Consider the following 17825-nt stretch of genomic DNA (forward strand, 5'->3'; position numbering starts at 1 on the left):
TCACCAAAAAACGGGCGTTTTTGATTGAACAATAAAGGCATCCAAATGTTATTTTATTCACTTTCCGTGGAGGAGAAACACTTTTTAAGGCCGCAGAGTGAGTAAATTGGCCATTTTCATTCACGTTTACCCATTTCTCAAATCTCGTGTTTAGGGCCCCTGGAAGCTTGAAAATCACTTTAAACATCTCATTTTATCTCTAAAAGTGATTATCCACGTACAATGTTAATTGTAGTTCAAAAGACGCAACATTTGAAAATGAACCATTTTTTTAGTTTCGGAAGCATGTCGTAAGGGGGGGGTGGTTATCTCTTTCATCAAAAATCAGGCGTTTTCGCTTGAACAATAAAGGCCTCCAAATGGTATTTAATTCACTTCCCGTGGAGGAGAAACACTTTTTAAGGCCTCAGAGTGAGTAAATTGGCCATTTTCATTCACTTTTACCCATTTCTCAAATCTTGTGTTTAGGGCCCCTGGAAGCTTGAAAATCACTTTAAACATCTAATTTTAGCTCTAAAAGTGATTATCCACGTACAAATGTGGATTGTCATTCAAAGACGCAACATTTGAAAACAGACCATTTTTTTCGTTTCTGAAGCATGTCGTAAGGGGGGGTGGTTATCTCTTTCGTCAATAATCGGGCGTTTTGGCTTGAACAATAAAGGCCTACAAATGTTATTTAATTCACGTCCCGTGGAGGAGAAACACTTTTTAAGGCCTCAGAGTGAGTAAATTGGCCATTTTCATTCACTTTTACCCATTCCTCAAATCTTGTGTTTAAGGCCCCTGGAAGCATGAAAATCACTTTAAACATCTCATTTGATCTTTAAAAGTGCTTTTCCACGTACAAATGTGAATTGTAGTTCAAAGACGCAACATTTGAAAATGGACCATTTTTTTCGTTTCTGAAGCATGTCGTAAGGGGGGGTGGTTATCTTTTTCACCAAAAAACTGGCGTTTTTGATTGAACAATAAAGGCATCCAAATGTTATTTTATTCACTTTCCGTGGAGGAGAAACACTTTTTAAGGCCGCAGAGTGAGTAAATTGGCCATTTTCATTCACTTTTACCCATTTCTCAAATCTTGTGTTTAGGGCCCCTGGAAGCTTGAAAATCACTTTAAACATCTAATTTTAGCTCTAAAAGTGATTATCCACGTACAAATGTGGATTGTCATTCAAAGACGCAACATTTGAAAACAGACCATTTTTTTCGTTTCTGAAGCATGTCGTAAGGGGGGGTGGTTATCTCTTTCGTCAATAATCGGGCGTTTTCGCTTGAACAATAAAGGCCTACAAATGTTATTTAATTCACTTCCCGTTGAGGAGAAACACTTTTTAAGGCCTCAGAGTGAGTAAATTGGCCATTTTCATTCACGGTTACCCATTTCTCAAATCTCGTGTTTAGGGCCCCTGGAAGCTTGAAAATCACTTTAAACATCTAATTTTAGCTCTAAAAGTGCTTATCCACGTACAAATGTTAATTGTGGTTCAAAGACGCAACATTTGAAAATGAACCATTTTTTTAGTTTCTGAAGCATGTCGTAAGGGGGGTGGTTATCTCTTTCATCAAAAATCAAGCGTTTTCGCTTGAACAATAAAGGCCTCCAAATGGTATTTAATTCACTTCCCGTGGAGGAGAAACACTTATTAGGGCCTCAGAGTGAGTAAATTGGCCATTTTCATTCACTTTTACCCATTTCTCAAATCTTGTGTTTAGGGCCCCTGGAAGCTTGAAAATCACTTTAAACATCTAATTTTAGCTCTAAAAGTGATTATCCACGTACAAATGTGGATTGTCATTCAAAGAAGCAACATTTGAAAACGGACCATTTTTTTCGTTTCTGAAGCATGTCGTAAGGGGGGCGGTTATCTCTTTCGTCAATAATCGGGCGTTTTAGCTTGAACAATAAAGGCCTACAAATGTTATTTAATTCACGTCCCATGGAGGAGAAACACTTTTTAAGGCCTCAGAGTGAGTAAATTGGCCATTTTCATTCACTTTTACCCATTCCTCAAATCTTGTGTTTAAGGCCCCTGGAAGCATGAAAATCACTTTAAACATCTCATTTGATCTTTAAAAGTGCTTTTCCACGTACAAATGTGAATTGTAGTTCAAAGACGCAACATTTGAAAATGGACCATTTTTTTCGTTTCTGAAGCATGTCGTAAGGGGGGGTGGTTATCTTTTTCACCAAAAAACGGGCGTTTTTGATTGAACAATAAAGGCATCCAAATGTTATTTTATTCACTTTCCGTGGAGGAGAAACACTTTTTAAGGCCGCAGAGTGAGTAAATTGGCCATTTTCATTCACGTTTACCCATTTCTCAAATCTCGTGTTTAGGGCCCCTGGAAGCTTGAAAATCACTTTAAACATCTCATTTTATCTCTAAAAGTGATTATCCACGTACAATGTTAATTGTAGTTCAAAAGACGCAACATTTGAAAATGAACCATTTTTTTAGTTTCGGAAGTATGTCGTAAGGGGGGGGTGGTTATCTCTTTCATCAAAAATCAGGCGTTTTCGCTTGAACAATAAAGGCCTCCAAATGGTATTTAATTCACTTTCCGTGGAGGAGAAACACTTTTTAAGGCCGCAGAGGGAGTAAATTGGCCATTTTCATTCACGTTTACCCATTTCTCAAATCTCGTGTTTAGGGACCCTGGAAGCTTGAAAATCACTTTAAACATCTCATTTTATCTCTAAAAGTGATTATCCACGTACAATGTTAATTAAAGTTCAAAAGACGCAACATTTGAAAATGAACCATTTTTTTAGTTTCGGAAGCATGTCGTAAGGGGGGGTGGTTATCTCTTTCATCAAAAATCAGGCGTTTTCGCTTGAACAATAAAGGCCTCCAAATGGTATTTAATTCACTTCCCGTGGAGGAGAAACACTTTTTAAGGCCTCAGAGTGAGTAAATTGGCCATTTTCATTCACTTTTACCCATTTCTCAAATCTTGTGTTTAGGGCCCCTGGAAGCTTGAAAATCACTTTAAACATCTAATTTTAGCTCTAAAAGTGATTATCCACGTACAAATGTGGATTGTCATTCAAAGACGCAACATTTGAAAACAGACCATTTTTTTTGTTTCTGAAGCATGTCGTAAGGGGGGGTGGTTATCTCTTTCGTCAATAATCGGGCGTTTTCGCTTGAACAATAAAGGCCTACAAATGTTATTTAATTCACTTCCCGTTGAGGAGAAACACTTTTTAAGGCCTCAGAGTGAGTAAATTGGCCATTTTCATTCACTTTTACCCATTTCTCAAATCTTGTGTTTAGGGCCCCTGGAAGCTTGAAAATCACTTTAAACATCTAATTTTATCTCTAAAAGTGTTTATCCACGTACAAATGTGGATTGTCGTTCAAAGATGCAACATTTGAAAATGAACCATTTTTTTTGTTTCTGAAGCATGTCGTAAGGGGGGGTGGTTATCTCTTTCGTCAAAAATCGGGCGTTTTTGATTGAACAATAAAGGCATCCAAATGTTATTTTATTCACTTTCCGTGGAGGAGAAACACTTTTTAAGGCCGCAGAGTGAGTAAATTGGCCATTTTCATTCACGTTTACCCATTTCTCAAATCTCGTGTTTAGGGCCCCTGGAAGCTTGAAAATCACTTTAAACATCTCATTTTATCTCTAAAAGTGATTATCCACGTACAATGTTAATTGTAGTTCAAAAGACGCAACATTTGAAAATGAACCATTTTTTTAGTTTCGGAAGTATGTCGTAAGGGGGGGGTGGTTATCTTTTTCACCAAAAAACGGGCGTTTTTGATTGAACAATAAAGGCATCCAAATGTTATTTTATTCACTTTCCGTGGAGGAGAAACACTTTTTAAGGCCGCAGAGTGAGTAAATTGGCCATTTTCATTCACTTTTACCCATTTCTCAAATCTTGTGTTTAGGGCCCCTGGAAGCTTGAAAATCACTTTAAACATCTAATTTTAGCTCTAAAAGTGATTATCCACGTACAAATGTGGATTGTCATTCAAAGAAGCAACATTTGAAAACGGACCATTTTTTTCGTTTCTGAAGCATGTCGTAAGGGGGGGCGGTTATCTCTTTCGTCAATAATCGGGCGTTTTCGCTTGAACAATAAAGGCCTACAAATGTTATTTAATTCACGTCCCATGGAGGAGAAACACTTTTTAAGGCCTCAGAGTGAGTAAATTGGCCATTTTCATTCACTTTTACCCATTCCTCAAATCTTGTGTTTAAGGCCCCTGGAAGCATGAAAATCACTTTAAACATCTCATTTGATCTTTAAAAGTGCTTTTCCACGTACAAATGTGAATTGTAGTTCAAAGACGCAACATTTGAAAATGGACCATTTTTTTCGTTTCTGAAGCATGTCGTAAGGGGGGGTGGTTATCTTTTTCACCAAAAAACGGGCGTTTTTGATTGAACAATAAAGGCATCCAAATGTTATTTTATTCACTTTCCGTGGAGGAGAAACACTTTTTAAGGCCGCAGAGTGAGTAAATTGGCCATTTTCATTCACGTTTACCCATTTCTCAAATCTCGTGTTTAGGGCCCCTGGAAGCTTGAAAATCACTTTAAACATCTCATTTTATCTCTAAAAGTGATTATCCACGTACAATGTTAATTGTAGTTCAAAAGACGCAACATTTGAAAATGAACCATTTTTTTAGTTTCGGAAGTATGTCGTAAGGGGGGGTGGTTATCTCTTTCATCAAAAATCAGGCGTTTTCGCTTGAACAATAAAGGCCTCCAAATGGTATTTAATTCACTTTCCGTGGAGGAGAAACACTTTTTAAGGCCGCAGAGGGAGTAAATTGGCCATTTTCATTCACGTTTACCCATTTCTCAAATCTCGTGTTTAGGGCCCCTGGAAGCTTGAAAATCACTTTAAACATCTCATTTTATCTCTAAAAGTGTTTATCCACGTACAAATGTTAATTGTGGTTCAAAGATGCGACATTTGAAAATGAACCATTTTTTTTGTTTCTGAAGCATGTCGTAAGGGGGGGTGTTATCTCTTTCGTCAAAAATCGGGCGTTTTTGATTGAACAATAAAGGTCTACAAATGTTATTTAATTCACGTCCCATGGAGGAGAAACACTTTTTAAGGCCTCAGAGTGAGTAAATTGGCCATTTTCATTCACTTTTACCCATTCCTCAAATCTTGTGTTTAAGGCCCCTGGAAGCATGAAAATCACTTTAAACATCTCATTTGATCTTTAAAAGTGCTTTTCCACGTACAAATGTGAATTGTAGTTCAAAGACGCAACATTTGAAAATGGACCATTTTTTTCGTTTCTGAAGCATGTCGTAAGGGGGGGTGGTTATCTTTTTCACCAAAAAACGGGCGTTTTTGATTGAACAATAAAGGCATCCAAATGTTATTTTATTCACTTTCCGTGGAGGAGAAACACTTTTTAAGGCCGCAGAGTGAGTAAATTGGCCATTTTCATTCACGTTTACCCATTTCTCAAATCTCGTGTTTAGGGCCCCTGGAAGCTTGAAAATCACTTTAAACATCTCATTTTATCTCTAAAAGTGATTATCCACGTACAATGTTAATTGTAGTTCAAAAGACGCAACATTTGAAAATGAACCATTTTTTTTGTTTCGGAAGCATGTCGTAAGGGGGGGTGGTTATCTCTTTCATCAAAAATCAGGCGTTTTCGCTTGAACAATAAAGGCCTCCAAATGGTATTTAATTCACTTCCCGTGGAGGAGAAACACTTTTTAAGGCCTCAGAGTGAGTAAATTGGCCATTTTCATTCACTTTTACCCATTTCTCAAATCTTGTGTTTAGGGCCCCTGGAAGCTTGAAAATCACTTTAAACATCTAATTTTAGCTCTAAAAGTGATTATCCACATACAAATGTGGATTGTCATTCAAAGACGCAACATTTGAAAACAGACCATTTTTTTCGTTTCTGAAGCATGTCGTAAGGGGGGGTGGTTATCTCTTTCGTCAATAATCGGTCGTATTCGCTTGAACAATAAAGGCCTACAAATGTTATTTAATTCACTTCCCGTTGAGGAGAAACACTTTTTAAGGCCTCAGAGTGAGTAAATTGGCCATTTTCATTCACTTTTACCCATTTCTCAAATCTTGTGTTTAGGGCCCCTGGAAGCTTGAAAATCACTTTAAACATCTAATTTTATCTCTAAAAGTGTTTATCCACGTACAAATGTGGATTGTCGTTCAAAGATGCAACATTTGAAAATGAACCATTTTTTTTGTTTCTGAAGCATGTCGTAAGGGGGGTCGGTCTCTCTTTCATCAAAAATCAGGCGTTTTGGCTTGAACAATAAAGACCTCCAAATGGTATTTAATTCACTTCCCGTGGAGGAGAAACACTTTTTAAGGCCTCAGAGTGAGTAAATTGGCCATTTTCATTCACTTTTACCCATTCCTCAAATCTTGTGTTTAAGGCCCCTGGAAGCATGAAAATCACTTTAAACATCTCATTTGACCTTTAAAAGTGCTTTTCCACGTACAAATGTGAATTGTAGTTCAAAGAGGCTACATTTAAAAACGGACCACTTTTTTTAGTTTCTGAAGCATGTCGTAAGGGGGGTGGTTATCTCTTTCGTCAAAAATCGGGCGTTTTTGATTGAACAATAAAGGCCTACAAATGTTATTTAATTCACTTTCTGGAGTGGAGAAAAACTTTTTAAGGCCTCAGAGTGAATAAATTGGCCATTTTCATTCATATTTACCCATTCCTCATATCTTGTGTTTAGGGCCCCTGGAAGCTTGTAAATCACTTTAAACATCTAATTTTATCTCTAAAAGTGATCATCCACGTACAAATGTGAATTGTAGTTCAAAGACGCAACATTTGAAAATGGACCATTTTTTTCGTTTCTGAAGCATGTCGTAAGGGGGGGTGGTTATCTTTTTCACCAAAAAACGGGCGTTTTTGATTGAACAATAAAGGCATCCAAATGTTATTTAATTCACTTCCCGTGGAGGAGAAACACTTTTTAAGGCCTCAGAGTGAGTAAATTGGCCATTTTCATTCACTTTTACCCATTTCTCAAATCTTGTGTTTAGGGCCCCTGGAAGCTTGAAAATCACTTTAAACATCTAATTTTAGCTCTAAAAGTGATTATCCACATACAAATGTGGATTGTCATTCAAAGACGCAACATTTGAAAACAGACCATTTTTTTCGTTTCTGAAGCATGTCGTAAGGGGGGGTGGTTATCTCTTTCGTCAATAATCGGGCGTTTTCGCTTGAACAATAAAGGCCTACAAATGTTATTTAATTCACTTCCCGTTGAGGAGAAACACTTTTTAAGGCCTCAGAGTGAGTAAATTGGCCATTTTCATTCACTTTTACCCATTTCTCAAATCTTGTGTTTAGGGCCCCTGGAAGCTTGAAAATCACTTTAAACATCTAATTTTATCTCTAAAAGTGTTTATCCACGTACAAATGTGGATTGTCGTTCAAAGATGCAACATTTGAAAATGAACCATTTTTTTTGTTTCTGAAGCATGTCGTAAGGGGGGTGGTTATCTCTTTCGTCAAAAATCGGGCGTTTTTGATTGAACAATAAAGGTCTACAAATGTTATTTAATTCACTTTCTGGAGTGGAGAATAACTTTTTAAGGCCTCAGAGTGAATAAATTGGCCATTTTCATTCATATTTACCCATTCCTCATATCTTGTGTTTAGGGCCCCTGGAAGCTTGTAAATCACTTTAAACATCTAATTTTATCTCTAAAAGTGATTATCCACGTACAAATGTGAATTGTAGTTCAAAGACGCAACATTTGAAAATGGACCATTTTTTTTGTTTCTGAAGCATGTCGTAAGGGGGGGTGGTTATCTTTTTCACCAAAAACGGGCGTTTTTGATTGAACAATAAAGGCATCCAAATGTTATTTTATTCACTTTCCGTGGAGGAGAAACACTTTTTAAGGCCGCAGAGTGAGTAAATTGGCCATTTTCATTCACGTTTACCCATTTCTCAAATCTCGTGTTTAGGGCCCCTGGAAGCTTGAAAATCAGTTTAAACATCTAATTTTATCTCTAAAAGTGTTTATCCACGTACAAATGTTAATTGTGGTTCAAAGACGCAACATTTGAAAATGAACCATTTTTTCAGTTTCAGAAGCATGTCGTAAGGGGGGGTGGTTATCTTTTTCATCAAAAATCAGGCGTTTTCGCTTGAACAATAAAGACCTCCAAATGGTATTTAATTCACTTCCCGTGGAGGAGAAACACTTTTTAAGGCCTCAGAGTGAGTAAATTGGCCATTTTCATTCACTTTTACCCATTCCTCAAATCTTGTGTTTAAGGCCCCTGGAAGCATTAAAATCACTTTAAACATCTCATTTGATCTTTAAAAGTGCTTTTCCACGTACAAATGTGAATTGTAGTTCAAAGAGGCTACATTTAAAAACGGAGAACTTTTTTTAGTTTCTGAAGCATGTCGTAAGGGGGGTGGTTATCTCTTTCGTCAAAAATCGGGCGTTTTTGATTGAACAATAAAGGCCTACAAATGTTATTTAATTCACTTTCTGGAGTGGAGAAAAACTTTTTAAGGCCTCAGAGTGAATAAATTGGCCATTTTCATTCATATTTACCCATTCCTCATATCTTGTGTTTAGGGCCCCTGGAAGCTTGTAAATCACTTTAAACATCTAATTTTATCTCTAAAAGTGATCATCCACGTACAAATGTGAATTGTAGTTCAAAGACGCAACATTTGAAAATTGACCATTTTTTTCGTTTCTGAAGCATGTCGTAAGGGGGGTGGTTATCTTTTTCACCAAAAAACGGGCGTTTTTGATTGAACAATAAAGGCATCCAAATGTTATTTTATTCACTTTCCGTGGAGGAGAAACACTTTTTAAGGCCGCAGAGTGAAAAAATTGGCCATTTTCATTCATGGTTACCCATTTTTCAAATCTCGTGTTTAGGGCCCCTGGAAGCTTGAAAATCACTTTTAACATCTCATTTTATCTCTAAAAGTGATTATCCATGTACAATGTTAATTGTAGTTCAAAAGACGCAACATTTGAAAATGAACCATTTTTTTAGTTTCAGAAGCATGTCGTAAGGGGGGGTGGTTATCTCTTTCATCAAAAATCAGGCGTTTTCGCTTGAACAATAAAGGCCTCCAAATGGTATTTAATTCACTTCCCGTGGAGGAGAAACACTTTTTAAGGCCTCAGAGTGAGTAAATTGGCCATTTTCATTCACTTTTACCCATTTCTCAAATCTTGTGTTTAGGGCCCCTGGAAGCTTGAAAATCACTTTAAACATCTAATTTTAGCTCTAAAAGTGATCATCCACGTACAAATGTGGATTGTCATTCAAAGACGCAACATTTGAAAACGAACCATTTTTTTCGTTTCTGAAGCATGTCGTAAGGGGGGGTGGTTATCTGTTTCGTCAATAATCGGGCGTTTTCCCTTGAACAATAAAGGCCTACAAATGTTATTTAATTCACTTCCCGTTCAGGAGAAACACTTTTTAAGGCCTCAGAGTGAGTAAATTGGCCATTTTCATTCACTTTTACCCATTCCTCAAATCTTGTGTTTAAGGCCCCTGGAAGCATGAAAATCACTTTAAACATCTCATTTGATCTTTAAAAGTGCTTTTCCACGTACAAATGTGAATTGTAGTTCAAAGACGCAACATTTGAAAATGGACCATTTTTTTCGTTTCTGAAGCATGTCGTAAGGGGGGGTGGTTATCTTTTTCACCAAAAAACGGGCGTTTTTGATTGAACAATAAAGGCATCCAAATGTTATTTTATTCACTTTCCGTGGAGGAGAAACACTTTTTAAGGCCGCAGAGTGAGTAAATTGGCCATTTTCATTCACGTTTACCCATTTCTCAAATCTCGTGTTTAGGGCCCCTGGAAGCTTGAAAATCACTTTAAACATCTCATTTTATCTCTAAAAGTGATTATCCACGTACAATGTTAATTGTAGTTCAAAAGACGCAACATTTGAAAATGAACCATTTTTTTAGTTTCGGAAGTATGTCGTAAGGGGGGGTGGTTATCTCTTTCATCAAAAATCAGGCGTTTTCGCTTGAACAATAAAGGCCTCCAAATGGTATTTAATTCACTTTCCGTGGAGGAGAAACACTTTTTAAGGCCGCAGAGGGAGTAAATTGGCCATTTTCATTCACGTTTACCCATTTCTCAAATCTCGTGTTTAGGGCCCCTGGAAGCTTGAAAATCACTTTAAACATCTCATTTTATCTCTAAAAGTGTTTATCCACGTACAAATGTTAATTGTGGTTCAAAGATGCGACATTTGAAAATGAACCATTTTTTTTGTTTCTGAAGCATGTCGTAAGGGGGGGTGTTATCTCTTTCGTCAAAAATCGGGCGTTTTTGATTGAACAATAAAGGTCTACAAATGTTATTTAATTCACGTCCCATGGAGGAGAAACACTTTTTAAGGCCTCAGAGTGAGTAAATTGGCCATTTTCATTCACTTTTACCCATTCCTCAAATCTTGTGTTTAAGGCCCCTGGAAGCATGAAAATCACTTTAAACATCTCATTTGATCTTTAAAAGTGCTTTTCCACGTACAAATGTGAATTGTAGTTCAAAGACGCAACATTTGAAAATGGACCATTTTTTTCGTTTCTGAAGCATGTCGTAAGGGGGGGTGGTTATCTTTTTCACCAAAAAACGGGCGTTTTTGATTGAACAATAAAGGCATCCAAATGTTATTTTATTCACTTTCCGTGGAGGAGAAACACTTTTTAAGGCCGCAGAGTGAGTAAATTGGCCATTTTCATTCACGTTTACCCATTTCTCAAATCTCGTGTTTAGGGCCCCTGGAAGCTTGAAAATCACTTTAAACATCTCATTTTATCTCTAAAAGTGATTATCCACGTACAATGTTAATTGTAGTTCAAAAGACGCAACATTTGAAAATGAACCATTTTTTTTGTTTCGGAAGCATGTCGTAAGGGGGGTGGTTATCTCTTTCATCAAAAATCAGGCGTTTTCGCTTGAACAATAAAGGCCTCCAAATGGTATTTAATTCACTTCCCGTGGAGGAGAAACACTTTTTAAGGCCTCAGAGTGAGTAAATTGGCCATTTTCATTCACTTTTACCCATTTCTCAAATCTTGTGTTTAGGGCCCCTGGAAGCTTGAAAATCACTTTAAACATCTAATTTTAGCTCTAAAAGTGATTATCCACATACAAATGTGGATTGTCATTCAAAGACGCAACATTTGAAAACAGACCATTTTTTTCGTTTCTGAAGCATGTCGTAAGGGGGGGTGGTTATCTCTTTCGTCAATAATCGGTCGTATTCGCTTGAACAATAAAGGCCTACAAATGTTATTTAATTCACTTCCCGTTGAGGAGAAACACTTTTTAAGGCCTCAGAGTGAGTAAATTGGCCATTTTCATTCACTTTTACCCATTTCTCAAATCTTGTGTTTAGGGCCCCTGGAAGCTTGAAAATCACTTTAAACATCTAATTTTATCTCTAAAAGTGTTTATCCACGTACAAATGTGGATTGTCGTTCAAAGATGCAACATTTGAAAATGAACCATTTTTTTTGTTTCTGAAGCATGTCGTAAGGGGGGTGGGTCTCTCTTTCATCAAAAATCAGGCGTTTTGGCTTGAACAATAAAGACCTCCAAATGGTATTTAATTCACTTCCCGTGGAGGAGAAACACTTTTTAAGGCCTCAGAGTGAGTAAATTGGCCATTTTCATTCACTTTTACCCATTCCTCAAATCTTGTGTTTAAGGCCCCTGGAAGCATGAAAATCACTTTAAACATCTCATTTGACCTTTAAAAGTGCTTTTCCACGTACAAATGTGAATTGTAGTTCAAAGAGGCTACATTTAAAAACGGACCACTTTTTTTAGTTTCTGAAGCATGTCGTAAGGGGGGTGGTTATCTCTTTCGTCAAAAATCGGGCGTTTTTGATTGAACAATAAAGGCCTACAAATGTTATTTAATTCACTTTCTGGAGTGGAGAAAAACTTTTTAAGGCCTCAGAGTGAATAAATTGGCCATTTTCATTCATATTTACCCATTCCTCATATCTTGTGTTTAGGGCCCCTGGAAGCTTGTAAATCACTTTAAACATCTAATTTTATCTCTAAAAGTGATCATCCACGTACAAATGTGAATTGTAGTTCAAAGACGCAACATTTGAAAATGGACCATTTTTTTCGTTTCTGAAGCATGTCGTAAGGGGGGGTGGTTATCTTTTTCACCAAAAAACGGGCGTTTTTGATTGAACAATAAAGGCATCCAAATGTTATTTAATTCACTTCCCGTGGAGGAGAAACACTTTTTAAGGCCTCAGAGTGAGTAAATTGGCCATTTTCATTCACTTTTACCCATTTCTCAAATCTTGTGTTTAGGGCCCCTGGAAGCTTGAAAATCACTTTAAACATCTAATTTTAGCTCTAAAAGTGATTATCCACATACAAATGTGGATTGTCATTCAAAGACGCAACATTTGAAAACAGACCATTTTTTTCGTTTCTGAAGCATGTCGTAAGGGGGGGTGGTTATCTCTTTCGTCAATAATCGGGCGTTTTCGCTTGAACAATAAAGGCCTACAAATGTTATTTAATTCACTTCCCGTTGAGGAGAAACACTTTTTAAGGCCTCAGAGTGAGTAAATTGGCCATTTTCATTCACTTTTACCCATTTCTCAAATCTTGTGTTTAGGGCCCCTGGAAGCTTGAAAATCACTTTAAACATCTAATTTTATCTCTAAAAGTGTTTATCCACGTACAAATGTGGATTGTCGTTCAAAGATGCAACATTTGAAAATGAACCATTTTTTTTGTTTCTGAAGCATGTCGTAAGGGGGGTGGTTATCTCTTTCGTCAAAAATCGGGCGTTTTTGATTGAACAATAAAGGTCTACAAATGTTATTTAATTCACTTTCTGGAGTGGAGAATAACTTTTTAAGGCCTCAGAGTGAATAAATTGGCCATTTTCATTCATATTTACCCATTCCTCATATCTTGTGTTTAGGGCCCCTGGAAGCTTGTAAATCACTTTAAACATCTAATTTTATCTCTAAAAGTGATTATCCACGTACAAATGTGAATTGTAGTTCAAAGACGCAACATTTGAAAATGGACCATTTTTTTTGTTTCTGAAGCATGTCGTAAGGGGGGGTGGTTATCTTTTTCACCAAAAACGGGCGTTTTTGATTGAACAATAAAGGCATCCAAATGTTATTTTATTCACTTTCCGTGGAGGAGAAACACTTTTTAAGGCCGCAGAGTGAGTAAATTGGCCATTTTCATTCACGTTTACCCATTTCTCACATCTCGTGTTTAGGGCCCCTGGAAGCTTGAAAATCACTTTAAACATCTAATTTTATCTCTAAAAGTGTTTATCAACGTACAAATGTTAATTGTGGTTCAAAGACGCAACATTTGAAAATGAACCATTTTTTCAGTTTCAGAAGCATGTCGTAAGGGGGGGTGGTTATCTTTTTCATCAAAAATCAGGCGTTTTCGCTTGAACAATAAAGACCTCCAAATGGTATTTAATTCACTTCCCGTGGAGGAGAAACACTTTTTAAGGCCTCAGAGTGAGTAAATTGGCCATTTTCATTCACTTTTACCCATTCCTCAAATCTTGTGTTTAAGGCCCCTGGAAGCATTAAAATCACTTTAAACATCTCATTTGATCTTTAAAAGTGCTTTTCCACGTACAAATGTGAATTGTAGTTCAAAGAGGCTACATTTAAAAACGGAGAACTTTTTTTAGTTTCTGAAGCATGTCGTAAGGGGGGTGGTTATCTCTTTCGTCAAAAATCGGGCGTTTTTGATTGAACAATAAAGGCCTACAAATGTTATTTAATTCACTTTCTGGAGTGGAGAAAAACTTTTTAAGGCCTCAGAGTGAATAAATTGGCCATTTTCATTCATATTTACCCATTCCTCATATCTTGTGTTTAGGGCCCCTGGAAGCTTGTAAATCACTTTAAACATCTAATTTTATCTCTAAAAGTGATCATCCACGTACAAATGTGAATTGTAGTTCAAAGACGCAACATTTGAAAATTGACCATTTTTTTCGTTTCTGAAGCATGTCGTAAGGGGGGTGGTTATCTTTTTCACCAAAAAACGGGCGTTTTTGATTGAACAATAAAGGCATCCAAATGTTATTTTATTCACTTTCCGTGGAGGAGAAACACTTTTTAAGGCCGCAGAGTGAAAAAATTGGCCATTTTCATTCATGGTTACCCATTTTTCAAATCTCGTGTTTAGGGCCCCTGGAAGCTTGAAAATCACTTTTAACATCTCATTTTATCTCTAAAAGTGATTATCCATGTACAATGTTAATTGTAGTTCAAAAGACGCAACATTTGAAAATGAACCATTTTTTTAGTTTCAGAAGCATGTCGTAAGGGGGGGTGGTTATCTCTTTCATCAAAAATCAGGCGTTTTCGCTTGAACAATAAAGGCCTCCAAATGGTATTTAATTCACTTCCCGTGGAGGAGAAACACTTTTTAAGGCCTCAGAGTGAGTAAATTGGCCATTTTCATTCACTTTTACCCATTTCTCAAACCTTGTGTTTAGGGCCCCTGGAAGCTTGAAAATCACTTTAAACATCTAATTTTAGCTCTAAAAGTGATCATCCACGTACAAATGTGGATTGTCATTCAAAGACGCAACATTTGAAAACGAACCATTTTTTTCGTTTCTGAAGCATGTCGTAAGGGGGGGTGGTTATCTGTTTCGTCAATAATCGGGCGTTTTCCCTTGAACAATAAAGGCCTACAAATGTTATTTAATTCACTTCCCGTTCAGGAGAAACACTTTTTAAGGCCTCAGAGTGAGTAAATTGGCCATTTTCATTCACTTTTACCCATTTCTCAAATCTTGTGTTTAGGGCCCCTGGAAGCTTGAAAATCACTTTAAACATCTAATTTTATCTCTAAAAGTGTTTATCCACGTACAAATGTGGATTGTCGTTCAAAGATGCAACATTTGAAAATGAACCATTTTTTTTGTTTCTGAAGCATGTCGTAAGGGGGGTGGTTATCTCTTTCGTCAAAAATCGGGCGTTTTTGATTGAACAATAAAGGTCTACAAATGTTATTTAATTCACTTTCTGGAGTGGAGAAAAACTTTTTAAGGCCTCAAAGTGAATAAATTGGCCATTTTCATTCATATTTACCCATCCCTCATATCTTGTGTTTATGGCCCCTGGAAGCTTGTAAATCACTTTAAACATCTAATTTTATCTCTAAAAGTGATTATCCACGTACAAATGTGAATTGTAGTTCAAAGACGCAACATTTGAAAATGGACCATTTTTTTTGTTTCTGAAGCATGTCGTAAGGGGGGGTGGGTATCTTTTTCACCAAAAACGGGTGTTTTTGATTGAACAATAAAGGCATCAAAATGTTATTTTATTCACTTTCCGTGGAGGAGAAACACTTTTTAAGGCCGCAGAGTGAGTAAATTGGCCATTTTCATTCACGTTTACCCATTTCTCAAATCTCGTGTTTAGGGCCCCTGGAAGCTTGAAAATCACTTTAAACATCTAATTTTAGCTCTAAAAGTGTTTATCCACGTACAAATGTTAATTGTGGTTCAAAGACGCAACATTTGAAAATGAACCATTTTTTCAGTTTCAGAAGCATGTCGTAAGGGGGGTGGTTATCTCTTTCATCAAAAATCGGGCGTTTTTGATTGAACAATAAAGGTCTACAAATGTTATTTAATTCACGTCCCATGGAGGAGAAACACTTTTTAAGGCCTCAGAGTGAGTAAATTGGCCATTTTCATTCACTTTTACCCATTCCTCAAATCTTGTGTTTAAGGCCCCTGGAAGCATGAAAATCACTTTAAACATCTCATTTGATCTTTAAAAGTGCTTTTCCACGTACAAATGTGAATTGTAGTTCAAAGACGCAACATTTGAAAATGGACCATTTTTTTCGTTTCTGAAGCATGTCGTAAGGGGGGGTGGTTATCTTTTTCACCAAAAAACGGGCGTTTTTGATTGAACAATAAAGGCATCCAAATGTTATTTTATTCACTTTCCGTGGAGGAGAAACACTTTTTAAGGCCGCAGAGTGAGTAAATTGGCCATTTTCATTCACGTTTACCCATTTCTCAAATCTCGTGTTTAGGGCCCCTGGAAGCTTGAAAATCACTTTAAACATCTCATTTTATCTCTAAAAGTGATTATCCACGTACAATGTTAATTGTAGTTCAAAAGACGCAACATTTGAAAATGAACCATTTTTTTTGTTTCGGAAGCATGTCGTAAGGGGGGGTGGTTATCTCTTTCATCAAAAATCAGGCGTTTTCGCTTGAACAATAAAGGCCTCCAAATGGTATTTAATTCACTTCCCGTGGAGGAGAAACACTTTTTAAGGCCTCAGAGTGAGTAAATTGGCCATTTTCATTCACTTTTACCCATTTCTCAAATCTTGTGTTTAGGGCCCCTGGAAGCTTGAAAATCACTTTAAACATCTAATTTTAGCTCTAAAAGTGATTATCCACATACAAATGTGGATTGTCATTCAAAGACGCAACATTTGAAAACAGACCATTTTTTTCGTTTCTGAAGCATGTCGTAAGGGGGGGTGGTTATCTCTTTCGTCAATAATCGGTCGTATTCGCTTGAACAATAAAGGCCTACAAATGTTATTTAATTCACTTCCCGTTGAGGAGAAACACTTTTTAAGGCCTCAGAGTGAGTAAATTGGCCATTTTCATTCACTTTTACCCATTTCTCAAATCTTGTGTTTAGGGCCCCTGGAAGCTTGAAAATCACTTTAAACATCTAATTTTCTCTCTAAAAGTGTTTATCCACGTACAAATGTGGATTGTCGTTCAAAGATGCAACATTTGAAAATGAACCATTTTTTTTGTTTCTGAAGCATGTCGTAAGGGGGGTGGGTCTCTCTTTCATCAAAAATCAGGCGTTTTGGCTTGAACAATAAAGACCTCCAAATGGTATTTAATTCACTTCCCGTGGAGGAGAAACACTTTTTAAGGCCTCAGAGTGAGTAAATTGGCCATTTTCATTCACTTTTACCCATTCCTCAAATCTTGTGTTTAAGGCCCCTGGAAGCATGAAAATCACTTTAAACATCTCATTTGACCTTTAAAAGTGCTTTTCCACGTACAAATGTGAATTGTAGTTCAAAGAGGCTACATTTAAAAACGGACCACTTTTTTTAGTTTCTGAAGCATGTCGTAAGGGGGGGTGGTTATCTCTTTCGTCAAAAATCGGGCGTTTTTGATTGAACAATAAAGGCCTACAAATGTTATTTAATTCACTTTCTGGAGTGGAGAAAAACTTTTTAAGGCCTCAGAGTGAATAAATTGGCCATTTTCATTCATATTTACCCATTCCTCATATCTTGTGTTTAGGGCCCCTGGAAGCTTGTAAATCACTTTAAACATCTAATTTTATCTCTAAAAGTGATCATCCACGTACAAATGTGAATTGTAGTTCAAAGACGCAACATTTGAAAATGGACCATTTTTTTCGTTTCTGAAGCATGTCGTAAGGGGGGGTGGTTATCTTTTTCACCAAAAAACGGGCGTTTTTGATTGAACAATAAAGGCATCCAAATGTTATTTAATTCACTTCCCGTGGAGGAGAAACACTTTTTAAGGCCTCAGAGTGAGTAAATTGGCCATTTTCATTCACTTTTACCCATTTCTCAAATCTTGTGTTTAGGGCCCCTGGAAGCTTGAAAATCACTTTAAACATCTAATTTTAGCTCTAAAAGTGATTATCCACATACAAATGTGGATTGTCATTCAAAGACGCAACATTTGAAAACAGACCATTTTTTTCGTTTCTGAAGCATGTCGTAAGGGGGGGTGGTTATCT

The sequence above is a fragment of the Triturus cristatus genome, chromosome 5_1 (genome assembly GCF_964204655.1).
Source record: "Triturus cristatus chromosome 5_1, aTriCri1.1, whole genome shotgun sequence".
NCBI classification, from domain to species: domain Eukaryota; kingdom Metazoa; phylum Chordata; class Amphibia; order Caudata; family Salamandridae; genus Triturus; species Triturus cristatus.